Here is a 27,996-nt window from a genome sequence, read left to right as displayed (position 1 = left end):
AAGACAACAGGTTGTCTAACAATAGTCTACTGCCCTTTCGTGATATATCTACACTTGCACCATAAATCATAAATCTGTGCAAATTACACATTATAAACATTAACATGTATATATCATATATGAAAGTGGATTATCATGTGCACAGAGCATGACATCTGCATGTGTTTTGTATTTTAATACACTTACTTTTATCTTTAAAAAAACACCAATTAGATAATTGTTTACATGAAATCATCAAAGAAATATGTGACTTGAACAAGCTTTCATGTTTAAATACTAATGAGCTGCTAAAATCGAACTCTTTCTGTACAAACCTGCAAGTATTTTCTTGAGCACTAATAACATACATAATAATAATAATAGGCACAAGGCAGCAGTTTACCATGTTTAATAATGGTAGTACTGTGTATGGGTCTGTTGTTCACCTGTAGATGTACTCCCACATATTTGAAAGACTGGCATGTAATATGACAGGAGGTTTTATAGACATAAGCAATCCAAACATACTGTGATAAGTTTGTAAATTTTGCTGTGTGTTCAAATACTTAATAGAGAGAATACATATACTATATGGACAAAAGTATTCGGACACTTGACCATTACACCAACAGATACTGTAATGACATTGTATTTCAAATACATGTACTTTCCGTCTCCTTTTTACAGCAATAACAGCTTCCACTCTTCTTGGAAGGCTTTCCACAAGATGTTACAGTGTTTCTGTGGGTATTTTTGCCCATTTATTCTGTATAGCATTTATGAGGTCAGGCACTGATGTTGGACGAGAGGGCCTGGCTCGCAATATCCGTTCCAGTTCATCCTAAAGGTGTTTGATGGGGATGAGGTCAGGGCTCTGTGTGGGCCAGTCAAGTTCTTACCCACCAAACACATCAAACCATGTCTTTGTAGTCCTTGCTTTGTGCACTGGGGCACAGTCATGTTGGAATAGAAAAGGGCCTTCCCCAAACCTTTGCCACAAAGTTGGAAGCATAGATTTGTGACTTGGTATGCTGAAGCATTAAGATTGCCTGGAGATAAGAGGCTGTTATGTTCGTACTGTCTCTACCAATAAATATTGACCAATGCAATTAATGTAGTTCCAAAGCACAAAAGAGATTTAACAGCAAAATTAGGCAGAACACAAAAATAATACAAAGTACAACCGATATGTATGCTGAGCAGCCCTGAATCCAGGAACAGTCCATCGTTCCTCAATCAGAGGCTGCTGATATGCCGTTAAGAAAAACACTGATGATGTCACAAAATATACACAGATAGCACTAAGAGAGTTCTTCATTGGTCTAGGGTTTACGATTGAATAAATAAATAAATAACCTTTAAATCATTTATTAAATATCGAGTGTGAATGGGAACTTTTAGAAAATGTGTTCTATTTACAAGTGTAAGTGTGAGTTTAAGTGTGTATGTGTTATATATCCATGTGATTGCATCATTACATGTGGTGTACTAATTACAATCACATGGTAAACTAATATTAATTAATTTACCCAATGTCATCCAAGTATTCGAGTTCGACAGGCCACCTTTTGATAGTGCACAAAACTATCACCTAATTATACTTTCTGTCTCAGGATTGTAATGCACCATTTTCTACAATTTTGGAGTTTATAGAGCTAAACCCTTTTGACTCTGAAGGAGACCTGTTTGGTGCAGACAGCAGTTTTTAACTCACTTTTGTTTATGCACTTACAGTTTTGTCCTATATTTAGCTAATTTTTATATATTGGATTTTATGCACATTTAATAAAAGTTAAATTTTAATTCAAGACGCTCATTTCAATTCAATAAATTGATATTACAGAGTTGATAGTGCACTTTGTCAACAAATTTATTTTTCTCTCCCTTCATTTATCAGTGAGATTGGACAGATTTCTTCACATAATAGGGAATATGCTCCACATTTTTTCACAAATTAATTGAGAAATATAACCTTCCCCGTACCCTTCAGTTCTATTATATCCAAATAAAAACCTTTATATAGGCCCGGATACAATCATCCAAGCTCAGACTCCCAATTCCATTTGAACGCCACTGCATCTATAACCCTAGACGACAAGGCTATATCTCAATACTATATAGCTTTCGTCTGTTTTCTTCTTCCCCTTTTGTGGAGCCATTTGAACAGACAAGGGAGTGGGTCTTGGAATTGTCTTGGGGAAGGATGGTGGCTCGTTTGCCAATGTGTTGGAAAACCTTCTTTCAAAATGGCTGTACGGGAAAATACCTAAAAAATATACTTCAGATGCCACATGGTTTCCATGAAATTACATGTGATTACATGCCATTTCCCCCACATGACCTTTGATGGCGTAAGAGGAATCTTTTTACATGTCTGGTGGGATTGCTCATTCATATCTCGATTCTGGAATGACATATTAGTCCTGTTACTGCTATTCAATTATCCAAAGACCTACTGTCTATATTACTCTACCAAGCAGTCAGATCCATAGCCAAGGCTTCTGATAAACTAATTTATAGCAATTGACTGGAAGAAGCTTCACAACCTTTCAGTAATACAGTTATTAATAGAATTTTCACATGGCTGCTATGGAACATATCACAAGCCTTCTCCATGATACAGTTACTACCTCTCATCAAGTGTGGGATCCCTGGCATTTATATAATAATAGCAACTCCCCAGTCACAATGTAAGTCCTTAATTCCCCCTGCTAGTTATTTTGTTACTTGGCCTATATATTGTTACTTCTTTTGTTATGTGACCCACCATAATTGATGTCACGGCATTGATATGATTACTACCCCTCCCTTTCCTCCTCTCCCAATGACATTTCCCACTCACTAGACTACTATCTTGCTGGGTTCACCTCTTCCTGTTTATGGAGCACCCCCCCCCATCCTTTTCTCCCACCGCATGCCTAACAATAACATTAAGAAACTACAAAACCCCAGTAGCTTTTCTATCACTTGCTCCCAGTTTTACCTGGTCTCATTGTCTAAGGTCATCCCATGTTCCCTTTTTATGGTTCCACTTGGTCAAAGGCTGTCCATAGGAACCTGGAATCTTTCTGTTTTTGTTTCCGCTTTAATAGTGAATGTTTTATATAACTTGCCTTTTCTATAGCTAAAGGATTTTGTGACCTGTATTATTTGTCTAGTGTTATTAATAAAAAGTTAAATAAAAAAAAAGTTAAACGTATTATACAAACCGGCAAGTATAGAGCCCCAAGACCTGAATGTTATTGAGTCCACAATGGGCAGCATAGTATACAGCCATCACAATAAACAACTTGTCATACTGGCTACAATGCCTAGAGTCGGTCACCCCAGTATTCCTTGCTCAGCATATCGTGGTGCTGCTTTCCATAAATGTTGAGGAATCCTTCTGATTGGGTATTTGAATTATTACAGTAATAATGTTGAGTAGGTTCCTGGTCTGGTAATTTATAGACAGCACAGTTGGTTAAAGGATCAAGGGAGAGCACATTTTAGGTGGGACTTCTTAGAGCCAATCTACCCCTATGCTATTAGGGGCTTCACATTGATTTTGGAGCCCTAAACATGGTCCTATCTGTTGCATATTAGGGTTACAATGTAGACTTCTTTGGCACTAGGTCAAATTTGAACACCATCTTATTACTATTCTACTGTGCAAACACCAAACATTATTATGCATAGGAAATGCCTTAGCTGTAAAAGCAATTGTCTTAATGCATACATACTAAGGATAAAAACAAAACACAACTGAATGTACAAATAAAGAATTAGCACAAGGACAAACATCTCATAATACAGGTCCATTCATAATGTCTTTTAGTGTGATAGAGCACTTCTGGTAGTAAAAGGTGGATCGGGTGAGAAATCCTTTACAAGACCGCAATTTGTAATGAAAGTTTGCAGCTTAATGCCAAAATCAACAAAGGTTGGTAGCAGTTGGTGAGAAGAATTAACATTTCTAGAGGTGTATAATGGTCATGTAAACAGAAGACGTTACTTGCTCTAAAGCAGCATGGATCCTTCAATCTATTCTAAAACATCATTTTCATTGGGAAGCATCAAATTAAAGTTGTTACAGGCTCTGAATTGAATGAAAGCTCTCTTGTTTATTCATCCAGGCCCAATGGGATTGCTTGTTCAAAGGAAACAGAGTGATTTACTGAATTTCCTTCCCATTGTGGCATGTGTTTATTGATTTTCAAGAACAAGTGGACCTCAAGGATGCTATTTAGAATTGCTTTATGATTCAAGGCATAGTTAAGGGACTTTCTGCAGTATTTTCAGAAAATATTAAGAAAGATTCATTGGAAGATGATATTTACTAGTAAAGTCACTAATGAGATTGGTTTAAAAGTATAGAATTAATTTCCTATTTTTCACCAAATTTATAAATATATATATCATTGTATAATGTTGTATTCATCTGAATGCCATAAGATTGACGTGATATTTACAGCTGATGTAAAATAATAAAAAATACACATGTATTGCACAATTTGTGCATGCATTTGTGAACATTAATTTTAATATTATTAACTTACTAATTCTCCTCTAAAACCTAACAGTTGTAATACACAGATTGATTTTCAAAGTGGTTCAGTGAACAGAAAGTTTGCAATTTTTACATGTGTGATGCTGAAAAACAGACATAATGAAATAATTATGAAAACATTTCCAAGCCAACGTTCCCCCCCCCACACCCCCACCTTTTTGAGATTTTCTGCTAGCTGCTCTCTCGGGATGTATTCAAGGAAAATCTACTATGGTTGTAAAGTATCAAAGGATTTTTGTGGTTTGAGAAAACCACATGTATTGATTTTTTTTATAATCTGAACTTTACAGTGACTTAACTACCGAGAAACAACTGCAAGCATGGTGGGCAGGGGGCTGCTTTCCATTCTACCCTTATATATGATTTGAATTTACAAAACACTGCTTGCTGATGCCATCGCACCTGTCAATGGAGAACACAGTGGCTCTTGACAATATATCCACTTTCATCTGTTCTTAAAAAGGAGACAGAGAAGGTAGATGTAGAAAACATTATTTTGATTTATACAGATTCATGCAGTATACATAATGTGTGGCTTCCCTGCATTATGTATGTATTATGCTTGTTTGGTTTACAAACTATGAAATGATTCTAAAAATTAAAGTTTTTTATTTTATTTTGCATATTATTATATTCCAGTGGCATAAGTCTGGGGCCATGGGTCCAAATACAGAGACCGAACTGGGTCCCCTTCTCCTATTGTGTGTTCTCAAGAGAAGGGAGTTACTACGGTAGAACTGTGCAAGAGTAACATTGTGTGATGCATTGTGATGTTCTCAATTATGAAAATGCCCTATTTGTTCAACAGGGCTTTGGCACTGTATGTATGGAAGCCCTTACATGCATTCTAATTGTGCACACAGTGCCCACTATGTATATTGCATGTACTGTATAGTAGAGACAGAAATCATCTGCATGACTCCTGGTTCTAAAACTAGTTTTCCTGTCATAAACGACATGCTACCGCCACATACATGATGTAATAAGCATCCATGGATTCCCAGGATTCCCGTCATGAATACAACCTAGTCAGTGGTAGATACACAACTGCTAGACCAATGATCTGCTTGACACACCTTTACAAAGTTTGTTCATTTGTGTGGCTGCAAACGTTTTATTCAGCAGTTTGGTACAAATTTGATAGTTGGATCCAGAAATGAATTTCTTACATGGAATGGAACTGGGTCTACATTACTCATAAATCCCTATCAACTATATTTTGTGCATTTTTGTAAACTGTTGTTGAATTCTCAATTCTGGACAAACCCTCTTAAAATCTGAACCTAATAAAAAACTGGGAAATCAACCTACTTAGCTAATCTCCAGGTATGTCTGGGAGACTCCCAAATTTGAAAGACTCATCCTGCACTTGCGGAAGAGCAGGCAAACTCCCAGATCTTGGGTGGAGGTTTAATGATCTGATTCACAGCATTGCGTGGAAGCGTCGGGGGCCATGATATTGTGATTGCATCACCACTCACCCCCCTGTACAAATAAAAATTGACAAGTATGGGAATGCCATGTGTGAAAAATGGTGTTGTAATGCGTACCAAATTGTCAAACATCTGATTGGTTGCTGCAAGTTACAATATTGTTTTTTCCTCTGTGCGCCAATATTCAGAAATGTGGACCAGGGGTTGGCACCAGAGCCGTATTTAGACCTCACGGGGCCCTAGGCAAGATACTGGTTTGGGGCCCCCTCCCTGAAAAATTCCATAGCACTATAGTTTTTTAGCATAACATATACCCCTATTCAGGGGCTGGCTGGCAGACTTTAGCCCGGGGGGGCAAGCATATAGCACTGGCCCATAAGTAGCGGCCCATTTTTAAAGGGTGGTCTCACCGCCGGCCCTGGAAGGGCCCTCTGGGGACCGCTGGGCTCTAGGCAATTGCCTAGGTTGCCTTGTGGTAAATCCGGCCCTGGTTGGTACTCTATATCTATGTTACTGGTTTATTATGTGGGCACAGTAACAACCACATATAAAATTTTGGTTGATTTATCTGGTAAAGTAATTCAACCTATGTGTCAACCAAGGACACATACAAATCTACTTCCAGCCTTGGAAAGTTACCAAGCATGTCCAATGAAAGACTGTTTGGATACATAGTAATTAAATCCAATAAACAACCAACTATAATTTGCATAACCAACTTCCTCATATAAGCGTAAGAAAAATATCCATTTACCTTTGATATTCATACTTAGTATTACATACTTTGCCCTTAACATATAATTAATTAGATAAATGAATATACATTAGTGGACCCATATACGTACTAGTGACCTAGCGGTCCATGCCATTATCTCTCACATGCTTAGCAGACTTCTAAATTGACTCAAGTGTAATTGTGCAAATAGGATATTTATTTTGCATACATGTGCAGGTTGTATATGTGTATTGTTCGAAGAATATAAAGCTGCAATATTTACTGTTCGAGACACTCATTCAATAAACCAAGAACAGCAATATTTCTTTCAATCTTTCGTTCTTGATTGTTTAAAAAATATAATGTCCACGTGTTCTGTTTATCAAAATTGTCCAGGAAGTTTGAACATTACTTTGCTCTATTAATGTTAACGGTGTTTGATATACAAACGAATGTGCAATGTTGTTGAGTGAAGCAGTTACATATTCACAGTTCTATCAAGCAAGTTAGGGAAAGAGAGAGACATAGGGGTATATTTTCTAAACTGAGGGTTTGAAAAAGTGGAGATGTTGCCTATAGCAACCAATCAGATTCAAGTTATCATTTATTTAGTACATTCTACAAAATGATAGCTAGAATCTGATTGGTTGCTATAGGCAACATCTCCACTTTTTAAACCTGCAGTTTAGTAAATATACCCCATAGATGGAAAGAGAGAGTGTTAGAGATCAAGCGAGATAGGAAGTGGGAGAAAGAGAAAACATTATTGTTAAAAACGAAGTTTGAGCATAACTGTGTGTAGATGAATAAGAAAAGAGATCTGCATGTGAAAGATTGTAAGTTTTATAAGCCGGCGAATAGTGCTAACGTTTCAGACGACCGATCTCACATCATCTAATTTATGGAATGTCATTTTATCACTATTTGTGAAATATTTTCCTTAAGTTTTCTTCCCTTTTAGGCTGTAATTACTAAAATACTAATTTGCATTAGTTTGAATCCTTTATTAATTAGTTGGAATATATAGCACTACATAATGTTAGCCATTAAAACAATAATTATTTAAAATAATTTTATATGTTCATATTTATCTATTCATATGGAACATGGAACATTATATCTATTCCATAGGGATTGATATCTTGTCAAGATCTGCAGCGTGGCAAAGAAAAATCTTATTTACATGTTTTTTAATTTGTAGTATATCACACGATATAAATGGAGGAAATTGGGTTTATTCAACACAATATATTGGTCTGACCTCATGTTTTTCAGGGGCCGAAAACTGGCCTGGTTTTAACTTCTCTCCACATGAGTCCAATTTGCAGCTCTAAACAATGTAATTTCTTCTTTTACCAAAGAGGATACTTTTTCATAAAAATTTAAATAATATTTATTTTCTACATGAACATTTTTCGTGTCACTGTAATGTTTTATAAGCTGTAAATTGCACTTATAATCTTTTTTTTTTGTGGAAAAAAAAATGATTTGTAAGCCGGATGTCAATTACTGATAAACATTTTCCATTTGCCATGTACAAAAAAATGAACCTGTTAAAATGAAATGATCAGAAATATTTGCATGCATTCAAATAGAAAAATGCAGCAATGTCTGACATTTTAGACTAGAAGGAAAATGTGACTTATTTACTATTATAGTTTATTTTGCGTTATTTTTTTTACAAGTTGTCAGTTAAACATGGGCAACATTCTGTGCAGAGAAATGTATTTTTGTGTTTATATTTATCCAAAATGGGATCTGACATATGTTCTGCTTAATTAAGGTTCACATACCCAAGAATGTTTCAATATACAGTGCACCTGTTAAATTTTCCTGAAAATGGAAAATACTTTCTCTCTTTGTTGAGTAACAGTATTGGTGGCATTTTGTTATTCCAACAACAACTTGGGGGTATATTTACTAAACTGCGGGTTTGAAAAGTGGAGATGTTGCCAATAGCAACCAATCACATTCTAGTTGTCATTTATTTAGTACATTCTACAAAATGACAGCTAGAATCTGATTGGTTGCTATAGGCAGCAACTCCACTTTTTCAAATCCACAGTTTAGCAAATATGCCCCTTAGTTTTTGAAAATTGTCCTTCTATAAAGCATTATCCTAGTTTAATGCACCAGTCATAAATAGGTTCACATCCCAAAAAGAAACGTTATAGTCCATTTGTGCAAATGTTTTGCACAATCAATGCAGATTTTTCTTTTACTGTAATGTCAGGAGCAAAGTTTGAAAAGTGAAACCAATATATTGAACTTTTCCCCTCGTTAATTTGATTATTATAATGAATTTATCCCATACTTGCCAACTCTCCCGGAATGTCCGGGAGACTCCCGCAATTCAGGGTCAGTCTCACGGACTCCTGGGAGAGCTGGCAAATCTCCCGCATCCCTCAATTGTGGTGCTAAAAAAAGCGATTCGCAGTGAATCGCGTCATTTTGGCCCCACCCCTGTGACAAACAGCATATTTGTCAGGGGGATGTGGCTAAAATGTCGCGATTCACCGCGCCCGACCCCTCCCGCCCTCTAGACACGCCCTTCTCCCTGATACAACTTGCCAAAAGTAGTATTTAGTATCAAGTATGATTTATCCTCCCAATATATTTCCCATTTAACATTCATTTAGCTATTATACAATGCACAAAAGTGTATTTCTTATTTTAAGTGTTGTGATTTTTCTATTTGTAGTTTTTAAAAAACATTTTATTCATTGTAAATATTAATCCCTTATAATATCCACCAAAACTTAACAAACTGGGACGGACCTGCAGATTTTTAAAGATTTATCCCAAGTGATGTCTTAGTTTCTTAATATTGACAATGACATGATTCCACTTCACTTTTTCTGCGTATGATTCTGATTACGGTTTTTGTTTCTTCTGCATATGTGCACAATTGCACAGTTCCACTTCTATCATTCTGTGTGCACTGTCTGATTCCTGGGGTTATATGAATTAAACTGCGCTTTTTGCAATTCGCCGATATTCAGAGACTTTGATGGCTAAATTTAAAACGCAATGTGTTTTAAGGCAACTGGCAGTTTAAAGGCAAAATTTGCCTTTAAACACATTGCTGTTTAAAATATAGCTATCGAAGTCGCCGAATGTCGGCAAGTTGCAGTTTAATACTTTTACCCCCTGGTATCTGTTGAGTATGTGTAGCTGCATGCAGGGCCGGATTAACCGTAGGGCTAACTGGGCTACAGCCCAGGGGCCTATGGCATCCAGGGGGCCCTTGAAAGTGCTCAGCAGCAGTATTGATCGGGCGGGGCGCCCCCGGCGTGATCAGTGCTGCTGAGCACTTTCACTGCAGTCCTTCCCCAGCATGCTGTAGTCTCCTTACTGAGGAGATCTCGTGAGTCTCACTCTCATGAGATCTCCTCAGTAAAGAGCGTACAGTGCACCGGAGAAGGAGGTAAGTGCCGGGGGGGGGGGCAGCTCGGATCACGGGGGGGGGGGGGTTCTGCTCGGTTCATGGGGGGCCCTCACGGGGGAGTGGAGGCCCCCTTAGCCCAGGGGCCTCCATTCCCTTAATCCGGCCCTGGCTGCATGCTCCCTCTTCTGTGTGCTTGAGTTCAGTTCTCTCTCTATGCTCTTATTCAGTTTGTGTGAATCATTGCATATTATCACTTCTGTAGTTCTAAATCTAGAAAGTGAACCTCAGATTCTGATTTTAAGCTGTATTTATGGACAGTTGCACATTACCATGTCATTTTTTACAAATTGGGTGCATTTCTCTGCATAGTCTTGAATTAAAGAGTATATGTTTGCATTCCTCTAGCTAGCACCGAACATTTGTATGCAAGTAATATACACCATAAAAGCGGATTGTATCCACAGTACGCATTGCAAGCGTCTTTATGTATTTATTATTAAAAAAATGTTTAAAATAAATATTTGTATTGTGGGGGTTTAGGAGGCTTACAAGGCAGAATGGTGGGGATAGTATACCCTTTGAGTGTGTAACCTTAACTTTAAAACAGAACAAAATCAGTTGATGTGCTGAGAAGGAGAACAGCAGCTGCGGCCTTGCTGGTATCAGTGTAATGGAATTTGGTTGTCCCCCCACAACATTGCAAGCTGGAAGCTGAAGAATACAGATAAAGAAATTCAACTTGTGATTGTTCATGTGAGAAAGAAAACCACTGATATCTAAATAAGGACTGGGGGCGTTGTTGGATATGTTATGCTGTAGCTAGCAGCAACGTATGTTATATCCTTAAAAGGCTTGGGAGGAATAATTAATGTAGTGACGCAATAAGCTCTATAAAAAGGTGATTCAAAATAAATGACCACAGCTCAGAGTCTTAAAGGATATACTTGTGTGTCTTGATTACTGGACTCCCAGTTAACAGGTTTATAATAAATCAAAGACAAGCTGAAGGATGTTGATAATTGAAAAAAGAAGTACCATATGTTAGGAACCCCTCCAGCCGGCACAACACAACCCGGAATCTACTCTGCCAATCAGGTGTTCACTGGAGCCCCTGATGGTGGGGACAGACTGGGCCGCAGACTGACAGAGGGTTGTGAAGTGCGTACCGGCTGGGGAGAACCCAGGCAAGCGGAGTGAGGTACACGCAGAGGTCAAGGGCCGGCAGCAGACAACAGTATCGGTAAACAAGCTGAGGTCAGGGGTCACAGGCGGATAGCAGAAACGGTAAACAGGCCAGAGATCAGGGTCACAGGAAACACAAGCGAAGTACAATTCAAAGCCAAGGGTCATACACGGGAGATCAGTAGCGGTATCAGAATACAGGGACAGGAACAAGCAGGTCAGCAGACTGGAGCACAGAAGCTATAACCGGCAATGAGGTAGCAGACCTCATTGCCTTAAATGTACAGGTGAGCCAATCAGAGCCTAGCTCTGCAACTACTCCCAGGAGCTGACTAATAAAATAATTACAGCCTAATAGCCAGCAGGCTATTAGGTCCTTTTGCGCACGCGCCCGGCTGTCCCCTGTTGCCGGGACGCAGTGCTACACTGCTGGGCATCCGGCCGTTGCCTTGGCAACGGTCGGGAGTTGAAGGGAAGTGACGTCCCGGTCGTCATGGTGACGGCCGGGACGCTGGGGCAGACAGGAAGCGAGCCGCGGCGGCTGTGAGTACCGCCGCGGCTCGTGACACCATAACAGTAGAAATGATTAAGAGTTGATCCTATATTTTAGATTACCAATTTTGTTTTTATACGTTATGATGTGACCCTTTATTGTACATATGCCTTTCCATATACTGTTATGCGTGTTTACGTACAGCAAGTACTGTTTAATTAGAGTGCACTTACACCCACATTCAAATTGAAATGTATCTTGAGATACACATGGATTTGAATATGGTCCCAACTACGCTGAAGTCATGTGCTCTTCTTTTAAAATGCAACTTGCGTGCAAACTGCTTTCGGACTGATGTGTCTGATCAGTTTTATATTTGGACTGGAGTTCATTATATACCAACATTGCTTTTTAGTCCCAGTGCAGCTCTGATTGTCTTACAGTGGGTCTGATGACTACCACCCTAAAGATGGTATAAAAATTTATATAAAACCTGTTCCTTGCATGGTTAAAGAGCTCTGCAGAGCCCTAATTCTGTAACTCAGTTGTGCCTATCAATATGTGCAATCTCCACCAATATGGGCAATCTCCACCAATTAAGCCTTGTTTAAATTTACCATCTTGCAAAATGAAATCTTGTCTTTTCAGATCCATATTACTATATTATTTATTATTGCAGATATTCTGCAATCCATATACATACGCGTTCCACCCTATCCAGGTCCATCCAGGTGTGCTCCTCATCTCAAGCCATTGTTTGGAGTTTCATTCAACAAATGGCATCGCAGTGACTCTACTCGCCTTTTTCTCTCTGAGCTCACGGCAGGTAATAAATGAACTTCACCCATCAGGGGTCTGCACAGGAGAACCCTGTCTTTATCGCCAGACACAAATAAGTTTACCAAGTTCATAATGGTAAAGGTTGAAATGAAGAAATGATATAGGGTGTGGTTGAAAAGCAATTACGTACAAGGTTACGATGTCAACATAGTACTGTCCATGGTAAAGTAAACATGTAATCAATTTCTGGCATCTATACAAATTTCATAACAGTTAGTAACCAAATAAGTGTAATTAATTCTAGTTTTCCTCTTACATAAATTAATTGCTAACAGTATTTCTAATCTCTCACCTTTCTAGCCATTCTAACTAAATAAGGCTGTTACCGGTGCGACTGTTGTTTTGTAGAGGCACTTTACTGTTAGTAACATAGTGTGCCTGAATAGCACTTTATTCACTTGGCCTATCCCTGAGTTGTGTCTGGTTAACACTGGGGAAGAGGACTCCTCTTTGTTTTGCCTCTGTAAAGCTTTCAACCTAGTTCCCACCCGTTCTCAACTGAAACTTACATATTGTACATGTAATATGGTCTCTCTGTAAAATAGTTTGTATAGGGACCAGCTTTACTCACAACCGGAATATCTGCCAGGTTGCTGCTGACAGTCTATAAATTCTGTTACACTTGAACTCAGTATCCCACAAATAGCAGTTTGTGGAGAGAACCTTCACGATTGAACAAGAGGTAAGGTTTGTCTAAAATGAAATAAGAAAGATTACTGCTTGGAATTTCCATTTAAGGGATAGAGCTACCAGCAATGTAGAAATGAATCAGGTGTAATATATATAATCTATATATTTTACTTCTTTTAAATTATATATTATTAGTGCAATATCTTTGACTTTCCATAAACAGTTTTCAGTTATTCTATGTTTCTCCTCAGTCCATGTTGTGTTGTATCTAACCTGCTGCATTTCTTCTTAACCAAGTTCAACATTCGGCTGTGCAGCATTTGAGCCATTCCTCCCTTGTTGAAATGTCTTGTATAATCATCGGGAATGCTTGTACAATAGCCTGAGCATTTCTAATGCTGCTTGTTAGTGCTTATTTCGGATGGTGTTAACATCATTTCAAATATTCAGTCTGAATGAGACCTGATTTAAGTCCTTAGGAGAAGCTAAAAAGACTATTTAACAAGCCAGGTCCAAGGAAAACATCTGTTTAAGTCACAAGTGCTGTTTTTTTATTAGTTCTCCAAATCTGTAACAAAGATCTTCTCCGGAGAGTTGGGAAAATAACCCCACAATGATGCACTGTGGTGCAATTTTCTGTATCTTGGCTAACCTAGTCATACATATTTATGAAAACTGCACTCAGCATACCACAAAATACAGCCCATATTATATATTTCCTTCATTTAAGTTTCCTTGTAATGTAATTTGGTGTAAAAGCCCTAAAACCTAACTGCTTAATAAGATATGAAATACACTGCCTTTTTCTTTTATACTCCCCCTTGTGCGATTATTCCCAGCATGTAAAAGACTGAATTGTAAACAATTTGTGTTCCCCACACTTAATAAGTAATTTGACTTTTAGAAATGTTTTCTTGGTGATTATGTTGTAGAATATTCAATTTTTCATGTATTGATTGTGCAGTCTGCTTCTTATGGAAACGTTTTCTCTAGTGCCTCCGTGAAATGCCTTGCAATGCAACAACATGTAAAAATTATATATAGTGTAGTAGTTCATTCAGCGTTATAAAGTTTCCTATGGAGACTGCTAAGAAGATTAAAGAATGCTAACAAATATACAGTGGAATTTTGATTATACATGATATATATTTTACTGCATTCTTGTTCATAGAACCTTTAGCCATTTTGTAAATTCATTGGTCAGTGAGGGATAACTACGGGTTTAGCTGTCTATTTATTTCACAGTGCACCTTCTTCATGAGTTCATTTGTGCTTAATGGCAATTACAGTCTATTAAATAAACCTGTATTAAAACTAGAGATGCTCACTGACCCCCGTGAACTAGTTTTGGTTTTGGAACTGGATTAGCTTTGTGTTTTGGTTTTGGCAAAACCGCCCTTGTGTGTTTTGGTTTTGGTTTTGGTTTTGGATTGTTTATGAAAACTCCTAAAATATGCTAAAATTACATATTTTTGCTCTTATTTTGTTCCTACATTATTATTAATCTCAATAACACTAATTTCAAGTCATTTGCAGTCAATTTTGACCACCTCACAGGTCACAATATTATTTTCATACACTTTCAAACAAAGACTGCAGCGATCTGGCTGGATGGTAAGCGACAGAGCAATGACTCAAACACACGGCAGTTCCTAGCACATCTAGGACACATTGGCACACAGCAGTGGCAGAAAAGAAAAATGGTGCAAGATGGAATTGTCCTTGGGCCCGCCCTACCACCCACCCACCTTTATGTTGGATCTTAAAAAGAAATCCAAAACTCGCGAGATCCGAGATCCGATGATGTAACGTATCCAACGTTTTGCCTCGTTTTCGGTTCCGAGGGGGCTGGGCTCGGTACTTGGATCCCCTAAGTTTGGGTGTGTTCGATTCTCGGGGAACCGAGCCTGAGCATCTCTGATTAAAAGTGATTAGCTCTAAGTCGTCATTTTCATGATGGTAACTATGGCATAGCACCATATTCTGGTAATAGATATACTTACTGTGTAGGATGATCTTCAGTGGCAGCTGTCTGCATGTGAATACCTAATACTTATTTGCTTATTATTAGTTGTATAATGCTGTGTGACATCGCTGCAGTTAACAGGGAGCGACAAATCAAATCTGACTAACAGGAGAATCTTCCACTTAATTTTTGATTTATTGCAACTGTTGGGGAATTTGTATGTGGAGGTAGCACTGTGGTGGTCACAGAGTGGAAGTTTAAAAAATACGATGACTGTTCCTTATGACCAAAATTGTCAAAACTGTCAAAACTGTTGAATGAAAAATTTGCTTCATTCCTCGTGGGCTGTCTCTTCTCATTAAAAGAGATCCATTCACTGAGACCCCATCCCCAAGGGCCTGCAGCCAGGTGCTAGATCCCATGTAAAACTGCAGAGATAACAAGAGCATTTTACACTGCCCACTGCTATCATGGATCTCTATTGTGAACTTTGGACATATCCTATGGTGATAGGATCTTGACAAAATTGCCACAAATAAGTGAATCAAAACCTTTTTAAAAGTAATAAACTTGAAGGGCTGGAAATTGCAAATTTGGGAAGGTGCTCTCGGTTTAGTGAGTGCCTCATGGGTTGATGTATAGCCCTGTGAGCCATAACTTTCAATGCACCATTTAGGACCATTTTACTTTTGTGAAAAACAAATCTATATGAGCATGTCTCTATGGTAGGGAATATAGATAATAAATTCCACTGGGGCAGTGATGGGAATGATTAATACTCTGTGTAAAGTATTGCAGAATATTTAGCTGCCATGTAAATGACTGTTAAATAAATAAGATATAAGACCAATGTAATTAGATAATTAAAATGTACAAATGTAAAATAAAGTCAGCCATAATCATCCCTTATTCTGACGACTTATGTAAAACAAGTTAAATTCCAATGTGCAGTATTTTAGGTAAATTATTTTATCCACCTGTTCATCTGCCTAGATTGACATATATAAAATTGTCAATCATTTAATGTAAACATTTTACTCAAAGCAAAAAAGATTATCCTGTTACTTGTGAAGTAGTCTATCAACAAAAATCAATGGGCCTGAGTCATTAAGGAGAGCAAAGCATAAAAAAGGAGTAACATTTGCACCTGGGCAAAACCATGTTGCATTGAAGGGGGAGGTAAATTTCAAATGTGGGGACAGATTTATAGTTGGGGAAGGGCATATCCTAGATCAACTTTAAATTTCATTGTAATAATAAAGCTATTAAGTATTTGTGTGTTAGATGAAAAAACAGCCAGTATTTAACTTATGTGCACAATAATAAACTAATTTGCACCCCTTGCATTGTAACATGGTTTGTCCCAGAGAACATTTACCCTTTTTTGCCTTTATGACTCATGCCCAATATGCTTAATTTCCTCACCTTCCTGTTGGCCTGGGTACACGCCTGTCCTAACCAGATGACTTTCACTTTATTCAACTTTCTGCAAACACAGAAGAATGGTGAATACAGGATTCTCACATCTGCCATAATGGAAGCAGCAAGAGACCAAGCAGTGAGCTCTCCATTGTTTCAAAGCAAGACAATTTTTTAGAAATACTTCTGACAGAGTGAAGACATATACAAGCAAATAAGTAAAACAATGACTTTGTCTCCCATGTCAAAATAAATTAAACCCCATCAACTGTCTAATTATGCTAAAGAAAAAGTTTTCAAACTTTTAGACAGGCGTCCACACTGTTAAAATAAGAAGATTGAACTCTACAAAATAAATATTTTTAACACGTGGTGCAAGTTGTGAAGTAAATATGTCCCGCTACTCTGATCCTACATCCTGTCACATTAATGTTTCAGAGCACTCAATATAAATATTAAAACTAATAGCTTCACTCTTCAGCTATTACTCCATCATTCCCTGAAATCATCATAAAACATTCAAAACCTTTTAGAACATTTACACACTTGAATCTGATGGCGGAGAAAGGAGACTTAACGGTGCTCGGCTCACAAGCTTAAATAATAGTGGAAAGCTGTTTATGGAGTATGCTTTATTTATTCATCAATTGAAGTAAGTTTCCGTTTTGATTGAGGGGAAAAAAATCAAAGTATAGTTGTCAAGGGAGAAGTCCAAAGTATTGCTTCTCTAAGCCGAAGACGTGATGAGAGGAAAAATAACAGCTAAGTCCACGAGAATCTCAGTCCAAGGTTAATCAATCCTAGGACTCTAGGTACGTAAACAGCTAATGGATTGTAAAGACACATACTGGTGTTATGAATTTTTAAAGAGCAACACTCTTGCACCATCCCCTATAAATCAATGATGACTTATTAGACGGATCAATTATGCAAACTTTCAAACATTTAATGACAGGTAATGAACTGGCCTCGGGAGTCCACCACTCAGTCAAAGAGGTAACTATTTGACTAGAAAGTCTTAAAGACGATATTTCAGAGATGTAATTAAAAGCTGCAATTTCAGTTGGAGCCAAAAGTGGAAAACTGTGATTATGTCTCTTTGAAGGTCTGCTTTGATTGAATTGTTAGTCTAAACAATATTCTGTACATTTTATAATTGTTTTGCAATTCCCATACAGCTTTAATAACAACTCGCATTGTTCTTGAATGAGAATGAGATGGAAATCATTCATTACTTGCTTCTAAAATGAATTTGAACCCCTGCATATATCCTTTTCTGTTACAAAACAAAAATTGCTATGGCTCATTTAGAGAAGGAGCTCCCAACATTTTTGATGTTGTAATGCACCAAATGACCTGTTTTCTGCATGGTAATTTGTATGTGACAAATAGATGTTAAAATATAGTAATCCATAATCATTAGCAAATCTGAGAAAAATGTATGCAAGAGTTATTATTATTATTATTTATTATTATTATTATTATTAATATTTATTTATAAGGCGCCACAAGGCATCCGCAGCGCCGTACAGAGACAAACAAAATCACAATACAATGGGAGACAGCACAGTACAGTAAACACAGCAACTCAGTATGCTCAATGCACAGCTAGAGAGGGCGGGGAAGGGGGAGGGAGGATCCGCAAACGACGGGGCTCAAGAAGGAGGGCGCGGAAGACAGGGAGACCCCCAGGGGGGAGGAGGGAGCGAGAGTGGACGTGGGGTGGAGGACCCTCGAGGAGGAGGGCTAAGTAGCTGGAGAGCAGAGTTAGAAGTGGTGGAAACAGGAGGAGAGATGGCCCTGCTCAGAGGAGCGTACAATCTAAGGGGAGAGTTATCTGGAATCATGCAGTATATATATATATATATATATATATATATATATATATATATGTGTGTGTGTGTGTGTGTGTCTATGGATATAGTAATATGTGGGGTATGCCTGCATTGTGTAAAACAAAAATACCTTTAATACTAATTACTTTTCTGTATTAAAAGCAGGGGATGTTAGTTCCACTTATTGCAATATACACTATGTTAACCTGACCAACTCACACCAGGGGCTAGATTTACCAAGCTGCGGGTTTGAAAAAGTGGGGATGTTGCCTATAGCAACCAATCAGATTCTAGCGTTCATTTATTTAGTACATTCTACAAAATGACAGCTAGAATCTGATTGGTTGATATAGGCAACATCTCCACTTTTTCAAACCCGCAGCTTAGTAAATCTAGCCCCAAGTCTTCCTATTCTGGCCAGTCCTAATATCATTAAATGATAAACTATTTATCTGGGCTAAAGGCTTACCTGCCCACAGCTTTTAAAGGCAAATCCACCCAAAGCACTAGCAGCCATTCAACACCCAGGGACTCACCTGACACAAGGTTAAATTTATTAATGTAAAAACTAGAAATATGTATATTTTTTTCATGAGATAATCCATAAATGTATGTATGTAAATTATCTTTAAGACCCAACCATGAAATGGTAGACTACAGTTAATTTTGCAGAGAATACCCCCTTGTACCTTTTAATCTATATAATTAACATTACTTACAGTAGTTGAGAGAGGTGTCACTTAACCTCCACTTTCCCTCAGTTAATACATAAGAATTGATGATACTCCCTGCTGTTTTATAACTAGGAAGTAATGAGCAGTTGCTGAACTACCATAAAATGAGATAAGCTGATAATGTTGAAAAAAAACCACTACCCCTTTTGTCATTTTAACTAATACAAAGAGTACTTTGTATTTTAATTTGCTTTTGTTTTGTTGCATATTTATTTGTTTTATTTAAAACCTAATTTATATAAGATGTTTTAATAAAGAGTAGCAAAGCAAAAGTGGCAATCAATTTTTAAAAAAATGTTTTTGTAGCAATATCCAGTCTCTTCTTCTCTTTGTTTACTTAGCACAGGAGCAAAGCAGCAAAATGAAGCTTGCACACAGATACATAATTTGCATTTTCTAAACAAATCGTCATCATCATCAGCAGCTATTTATATAGCGCCACTAAGTCTGCAGCGCTGTACAGAGAACTCACTCACATCAGTCCCTGCCCCATTATAGTTTACAGTCTATATTACTAATATACACACACACAGACAGACAGAGAGACTAGGGTCAATTTTGCGTGGGTTTCCTCCTGGTGCTCCGGTTTCCGCCCACACTCCAAAAACATACTGGTAGGTTAATTGGCTGCTATCAAAATTGACCCTAGTCTCTATGTGTATGTGTATGTTAGGGAATTTAGACTGTAATCTCCAATGGGGCAGGGACTGATGTGAGTGAGTTCTCTGTACAGCGCTGCGGAATTAGTGGCGCTATATAAATAAATGGTGATGATGGTGATGAAGTGTTGAAGGAAGCAATCAAACAAGGGGTGTTGACCCCCTGAGTTTCCAGGAGTATTCATCAAGGTCACAGTCTTACCATTTAATTAGATACTGAAAATATGTGTCCTGTCCTCCATTATATGCTCCAGATGACGCCGGATCTTGCTGGACAGAGTGGCAGGAGTGTGAGTCATGGGCTGGACAGGTAGATTCAGAAAGTAAATATGAAAAACTGGTGTGATTATCCATAATGTATTGGTTGGTAATGTCCATCCTGTCAGAAGGACAGATAGGCCCTAGGATAAAAACAGTACAAGGCAAGGAAAGTGCTGTTTTGTGGACTGCTGTATGGCATTGATATAGACAAGTTCTGCCTTTGGAATGCAGTGGACAGTTGGTTTGCTGGAAATGCACATAGCTTTGAAGTAAATGTTCCAAGCACAGGTTTGACCATTAAACTCAAGGTGATATGTACTAGCTGATTGTAGGTCTATTTGCAGTGCTTTACAGAAAGTCCTCCACAATGGAAAGGTAAACTGAATGCCCCTGTTGCTTTTGAACATCTATGCAACTGATAAATGCACTGGATAAAAATCTGAGTAATCTAAGGAATGGAAGGAAGGTCTTTAAATGGAAAGAAATTACCTTGTTTAGTATAATAAGTTACAATGACAAAAATCATCTCATGGAATTTCTATTTTGGTAGTTCTGATTAAATCCATTGAGACAGACTGTCATTGATTTTGTTGAACAGATAGCAGCTGATAGAATCGCACGGGATAAGCCAGAGGAACCTCGGTCCTGGCACATGTCAAACAAGTGGACACATTCATAGCGCAACGTAAATGCCGATACATGGCGTATTTTGCATAAAATCGTTTTGCGCATGCCCAGAACAGGACTATACGTCAATGAACACAGCAACATCCAATTAATTTTCGAGTGCAAAGGACAACTAAAGCTATGACTATAGTTTCCTATTTCATGGGGGAATGTGGAGGGGAAGGGGCAGGAACATCTGAGTCAAGGTTTGGGCATCTCTGTTTTTCTGTTGTATCACCAGCTACAGGGGAAGTGTAAGTCCCGATTGATAATGATGACAGATGTGTATTCATTCTTGAACATGTGTTTTCAATCAGAAGCAACTATAAAAATGCATTTTATGTACAGTAGATATTAATAACATCCTGATAAATGTATTTCATGTGGGGGAAAAAATGGAAAAAAAAACTTTCTTTTTAACTGTTTTTTTCATTAATGACTATAATGTTAACAGGTGACAATAATTGCAAACTTTCTTTTTCTCTGTGTTCGTTTGGGACTTTATATTCTACATACTATATGTATTGGACATTTCCTGCATTGCATTGTGTCTGTTAAAGCAGAGCGAACCTACACCTGTATTCAACTAGAGGCAAGTAAATTCAGATCCTCTTATAGTTCAATACGGACATGTGTATGCCCGAATTACGTGAATTTTAAAAAATCGCAATTTATATTCATTTTGTGTGTCTTAATGAATTATTCCCATTGTGTTGAATGGTCCCCCTGTTGGATGGCACATCACTTTATTGTAGGCTAATGGCCAAGTAGGGTCTGGGTGAGCAAAGATGGAAGTGACTTTTAAAGGGTCAAAAGCCTGTTGAGCAGTGGAGGTCCAATATAACACAGTTTCCCAGTCGGGCTGGTGAATTGGCAACCCCACAGAGCATTGAACTGTTTATAACACCAATGATACAGGCCACTTATTTGTGGATTCCATACAAATTGAATTTATGAATTCTAGAGTGGCTGTTTCAAAGAACATGTATTCAGTTTGGAAGACAGCTTTTGCTATCAGATACATTCCAAAGCTGTCACAACATGAGTTTTATGTTCTGCAGTTATTTTCTGAGTGCTGCCAAAACAGCTCTGACTCATCAAGGCATGGACTCCACAAGACCTCTGAAGGTGTCCTGTGGTATCTGGCACCAAGACATTAGCAGCAGATCCTTCGTCCTGTAAGTTGCAAGGTGGGGCCTCCATGACTTTGCCTTGTTTTTCCAGCACATCCCACAGATGCTTGATCGAATTAGAATATGGGGAATTTGGAGGTCTAGTCAACATTTGATCTCTTTGCCATGTTCCTCAAACTATTTCTGAACAATTTTTGCAGTGTCTCGGGGCACATTATCCTGCTAAGAGAGGCCACTGTCATCATACCATTGCCATGAAGGGGTGTACTTGGACTGCAACAATGTTTAGGTAGGTGGTACTTGTCAAAGTAACATCCACATGAATGCCAGGCCCCATGGTTTACCAGCAGAACATTGCTCTGTGGGATTGGACTAGACACTCTAGCCTTCGCTTTCCAAGCGCATCAATGAGCCTTGGGTGTCCATGATCCTGTCACTGGTTCACCAGTTGTTCTTTCTTGGACCACTTTTTGTAAGTACTAACACCTGTATACTGGGAACACCCCACAAGACTTGCCGTTTTGTAGATACTCTGACCCAGTTGTCTAGCCATCACAATTTGGGACTTGTCAAAGTTGTTCAGAACCGTTCGCTTGCCCGTTTTTCCTGCTTCCAATGCATCAACTTCAAGAACTGACTATGCACTTGCTGCCTAATATACTTCACACGAACTTGACTGGTTCCATTGTAACGAGATAATCAATATATTATTCATTTCACTCGTCAGTGGTTTTAATTTTGTGGCTGATCAGTGTATCTTCCACTTATCACCTGGACAAACTTGAACAAGCCTGAAAGTGTCCCAGAGAGGAAAAGTTTCATAAGGATTGGTTGATCAATTTTTTTTAACAATTCTGGAATCACAGACTGTGAATATCAAAACCACACTGTGATCTGTTTCAATGTCTGATAGTCAATACATAGATGCAATGAGCACAGCAAGCTGTTTTTCTTGCATATGAAGAAGGAGGACTTGCTGCAACAGCAGGTATCGTTGCCTGGGAAGTGGAGTGTTGAATAATCCCCTACAGTAGGGTATGATCAATGTGATCTCTCAGCACAGTTCAGGCTCAGAGAATGTGTATAACCAGCCAAAAGGAATCTCTGTGCCAGGGAGAAGGGGCAGTCGTAGTGTCTGTGAGGGGGTAATTTGTCTGCAGGTCTCTTGGCAAAAATATCCATGTAATCATGGCATGCTAAAGAAATTAAGAAAGTAAAAAATCAGACGTTAATGGAAATGTGGTAGTTGTAGTTAAAAGATGTATAATCAAGAAACAAAATAATTGACTTAACAGCAAACTGCCTGCCAAAGAGAGATATCTCCCTACATTGGTTACGTGCACAGCAAAAGAAAAAAATTGGCCGCACTGGTTGTAGTCAAGAATAAAATAAACAACGAAAAATAATGTAAACACATTAAACCAAAAACCAGTGTAAAACAAATATATATTTTATTTATTATATATAGTAGGTAAGTCTCCTTAAGTCCTCGTGGTAAGTACAATACAAAGAAACAATTACTGACATGACTAAACACAACATAAAAAAACAACTAATTGTCTCAGATATGTCTTGAGGATAAAGCCAGAAAAAAAATCTCTGTGCCAGGCAGAAGGGACAGTTGTAGTGTCTGTGAGATGTTAATTTGTCAGCTAGTCTGTTGGCAAAAACATCTTCATATTCCTGGCATGCTAAAGGAAGTGCCGGAAAAGCCAACTCAGAGGAGCCACAATTTTTCCTAATCATTTACAAGGAATGACAGTCATTAATGGAATGTGCTACACACCTTGCACTTAATTAAAACGATTTTTAACAAACAAGTGAATAAATTAACTGGCAGACCTGATATAATAGATAACAATATATCTCGCTTTTCCAAGAAGAAACACCATACTGCTGGTTTACCTAACTCTCTAGCTGCTCCTCCAAGACATAGAGTTAGTGTGGTAAAGTGGGAAGTAAAACACGGCTATGAGGATCAATTCTCTATTAGCCTGTGTACACACTACAGAAATTTCCGACTGATGTTTGATCTACAACGACTTTACCTATGAATTAGGTTCTGATTGGTCGGTTGATTTTTGCGTACACGATATAATACGTTTTAAACGATTTTTGCAGGAGTGAAGCGATTTTGGTTAGATATAACTTCGGCTCAAAAGGTTGTGATTCCGTACACACTGAAACGATATATGGGCTCCCTCCAGTGATATGCCGTAAAATTTTAAATAAAGAGCTGAACATCACCGGCAAAATCTCCCACAAACTCAGATCCAGAAATACGTCATTGACATTTATTCTATAACACATCTTTGTATATAGTGTACGTTCGTTCTGTACTACACATTAGCGATTCATTTTAATATAAAGGATACTGTAAAACAACAGGTAGCTCATATTCTTTTGCTACTCTCTATGGCAAGAAAGCTGCAAGCACAGACCTGAAGGGAAGGAGAAAGAATCAGACTTCATCATCATCATTTATTTATATAGCGCCAGCAAATTCCGTAGCGCTTTACAATTGGGAACAAACATTAATCATACAATACTGGGTAATACATACAGACAGAGAGGTAAGAGAACCCTGCTCGCAAGCTTACAATCTATAGGACAATGAAAGATTGAAACACAAGACTTGTTGGATCAAAGAGGGGTTCCAGAGACCTGTGACGTTATAGTTCAAGATCTGCGTGGACAGTATATGGAGTTTGGTAAAGCAAATATTCTGTTTTTAAAAAGATATATTATTTTATTACAATAGAAAATATATCTTATATAAAAAATGTGCAATACAATAAAAACAAAGAATGTGTTCAGAGCTGTTCATAATGCAACAGTATCCATTGGGGTTGGACTCCCTGTGTACTGTTACATACTTGTGCTGGGCATTGGTGTAGAAGTCACGTATGCTAGCGGGGGATGAGCAACAAGTTCAGAGTTTTTCATTCAGCTATAAATCTACGCCTAGACAAAGTCGACAATGTAGTTATGAAGATACGGGGTTTTCTGGCCCAATTCTACCCACTTCACTCTGGCTGGCCACTCATGGGTGCCTTCCTAGACCAAGGAAACCTACCCAGTACCTTCTAAGGTTCTTATTAGTCACTCAGGCAAATGCAGTTAGAAAAGTACAACAGTACATTTATTGTACTAAAAACAATCACTAGAATATTATGTACACACAGTAAATAAATGACAGGCAGGTTTATCACATCATCTGTCCCTTACAGTCACCTGGCTGTCCAGACTTGATGACCCATGGATCTGCCGATGTATTTCACTGATAGAGCCACCAGCCACCCTGCAGCTTCCATCCATAAATTCCCAGAATGAACATCACCCCCCCTCATGTGACTCCTTCTCTTGGGTCAAATTTCCACAATGTTTTCCCCTCCCTGGGCAAACCCTTGGGTCTCTCCTTGTTAAACATTTGTACATTGGTGAGTCCTGGACTAGGGGTCAGAGAGGGGAGTGGAGATGTGCTGTACTTCCACAGAAACTCCCATGCTAAATTGTAGACCAAATGTCTGGAGTAGTCCTGTGAAAATAATGGATACTAATTAGTCTTTCCCCTCACCAGTATCTTGCACCCTAATCCCTACCCATAACCCACCTGGCTTCACTTTAAGGACAATGACTAACAGCTTCCATGCAATATTAACAAGATACAATAAACAATATATATATTTACAATGAGCTACAATGTCCCCTTATCCAATTGTAATTAGACACTGTAGTTGTACTCTGTTGAGCTGGAGAACAAGAGCAAGGGCTATAAAAAGTACATGCTATAATCCATATATTGTGAGAAATGATGGACAGGCTGGTCAAGGTGTTATCTAACTTGTTTCATCACAGTAGTGATGGCTTGTTGTGTCCTACAAAACTTTCTTAGGCATAAAAGCCCCAGTGTGCGCAATATTGCATGGCAATATGGAGAACTGTATAGAAGGAGGAGACGGTGTAGCAGATCTTGTCGGATTGACACCACTAGAGTTATCACAGATGAGAAATGGCAGTCACATGGCAAAATTAAATAGGGAGGCCTATTTACAATATTTCAATGGTGAGGGTGCTATGCACTGGCAGAATGACATTGTGTAATGTATGGCATTGTAAGCTTGTAAACTTTATGATAGGTACATTTAAGCATTTGCAGTGTTAAGCATTTACAATGTTGTATGTTTCAGTTACTGTTCCACTTGGCGGTATATCATTAGTTAGCACTAATTCAGATGGGGAAATACTGTCTGTGTCCATGTTGTAGGTGGACTGTCTAGGTATTTCCTTTGCATGGTAAAGCTCAGGAGGTCAAAGTACCACAACTTTGACACATACACATCATCAGCCACTGCCCTAGATTTTTTGGAGGCCTCAATTTAGTTAATTTCTTTTTTAGATATAGTCCTCAGATTCTGTATTTTCCCCTTTGTCCACTCTAAAGTAACAGAAGGATAATGTGGAAAAGCGTGCTTTCACAAGTTCTTCCATCGCCACACTCCTCTTGTCTTTTGATTTTATTTTCCACAAGCAGGAATGGGATCTATAGGCCTCAAAGAAGTCCCTCATAAGCACCACATTTCTGTCATATGATATGGTAAAAGATTTTCTAAAAAAACAAAAAAGATTCATTTTGTCATATATGTATACACTAAAACAAAGGGGTCAACATCAACTGGTATCAATGATAAGCAAACCTATATTAGCTGATTTACATACACAACACAAAACAAAACATACAAAAATTCTAGGGATGCAGGCTTAAATTTTTTGATCAAAATATGAACTAATACCTCATGTTCTCATTATGCTAGACACACACAGATATGCAGTGAAAAGGATAAGCGCTGACAACTGTCTTTTTGTTTTGTATACATATATAGGCATTTATATTGCCATGCAGCTGGTACCACATACAATATGGGAAATACCGAGCGCGGGCTTATTGCCAAGCAGCTGGCACCATATATAATGAGGGATATACCGAGCGCGGGCTTGTTTTTCTCTGGTTTTGTTTCAAAATATTGACTTTTTGTCATAGCAGCTGTCCATCAAGCCTATTTAAGGCACATTTGGGTGTGGCTCACAAGCCAGCCCATGCTAGATGTAAACCCCTATACCTGGGAGGTGAGTGCATCTGATTTTAACTGCATTTTAATGGTGTTTAAAGCATATAGGTCAGTGTAGGACCTGCATATAATGAGGTACCCTTGACGTTGGGATGCAGGCTTAAATCTTTTGATCAAAATATGAACTAATACCTCATGTTTTCATTTTGCTAGACACACACAGATATGCAGTGAAAAGGATAAGCGCTGACAACTGTCTTTTTATTCTATTAAAGAACAACAAATTCTGCATATTATTCTTATTTTCCATACGCACCAGTCAAGGACAATTACAGAAAGTCTTGTGCTATAACATACATACCTTGCTTTACTAATGAAGAAATCTGGTAAAATGTTCATTCATTGTATCTGTTTGTATCCTAACGAAAGTTCAGGGTAAATTATTGTGACATGTCAGCAAATACAAGGCTAATATACACGAATGAACTTTCACCCACAATACTCCATTCTGTACCTGTACCTTCCATGACTGGACCACACCAACTGCGAACGCCCAAGTCTGCGTCTATATAATTATAGAGGAGGCAGTCTGGTGGCAGTGGTATGAGAGAAGATGGTGGATGAGGAACAGGTGCCGGGGAACAGTGCCATCTTTTCCATTGGGCATGATGGGCAGCTGCCCGGGGGCCCCACAGGCAAGGGGGCCCCATAGGCACGGCTCTTAATGAGAATAAATAATCCTGCAAAAGAAAAAAACCTGCAAAAAAAATATACAATGGTCACTGAGCAAGTACATCTATCTATCTCTATCTCTATATATCTATATCTATATCTAGGGGCCCTGGTGCACTGCTTTGCCCGGGGGCCCATAATGTTGTTAAGATGGCCCTGCCGGGGAAAAGTGACAGAAGTGAAGGAGGAGTGGATGGTAATGGGGTAGATGGAATGCAATGAGCCCAAAAGAAATTGAGATGATGGTGAGAGTGCTGGACCAACACAACTACAACTGTCAAAAGCAAAAATACCAAAAAAGTTCATCACTGAA

General features: G+C 38.3%; 1 long non-coding RNA gene across 2 annotated transcripts; it reads right to left on the bottom strand.

The window, feature by feature from the left end:
* Positions 1–22,713: 22,713 nt before the first annotated feature.
* On the bottom strand, positions 22,714–27,701 carry LOC142100054 (uncharacterized). Of its 2 annotated transcripts, none has more exons than XR_012678675.1 (3): positions 27,466–27,701; positions 27,313–27,370; positions 22,714–23,078 (listed from the first exon to the last, which is right to left on the bottom strand). It is a non-coding gene; the product is annotated as an uncharacterized LOC142100054 (long non-coding RNA). The 2 variants fall into 2 exon arrangements; XR_012678676.1 differs by lacking the exon at positions 22,714–23,078 and adding an exon at positions 23,889–24,323.
* Positions 27,702–27,996: the final 295 nt, after the last annotated feature.

The sequence above is a fragment of the Mixophyes fleayi genome, chromosome 8 (genome assembly GCF_038048845.1).
Source record: "Mixophyes fleayi isolate aMixFle1 chromosome 8, aMixFle1.hap1, whole genome shotgun sequence".
In the NCBI taxonomy this organism is placed as follows: Eukaryota; Metazoa; Chordata; class Amphibia; order Anura; family Limnodynastidae; genus Mixophyes; species Mixophyes fleayi.
Note: the sequence above shows the minus strand (reverse complement) of the source record. Positions and strands in the feature narration are given on the sequence as shown.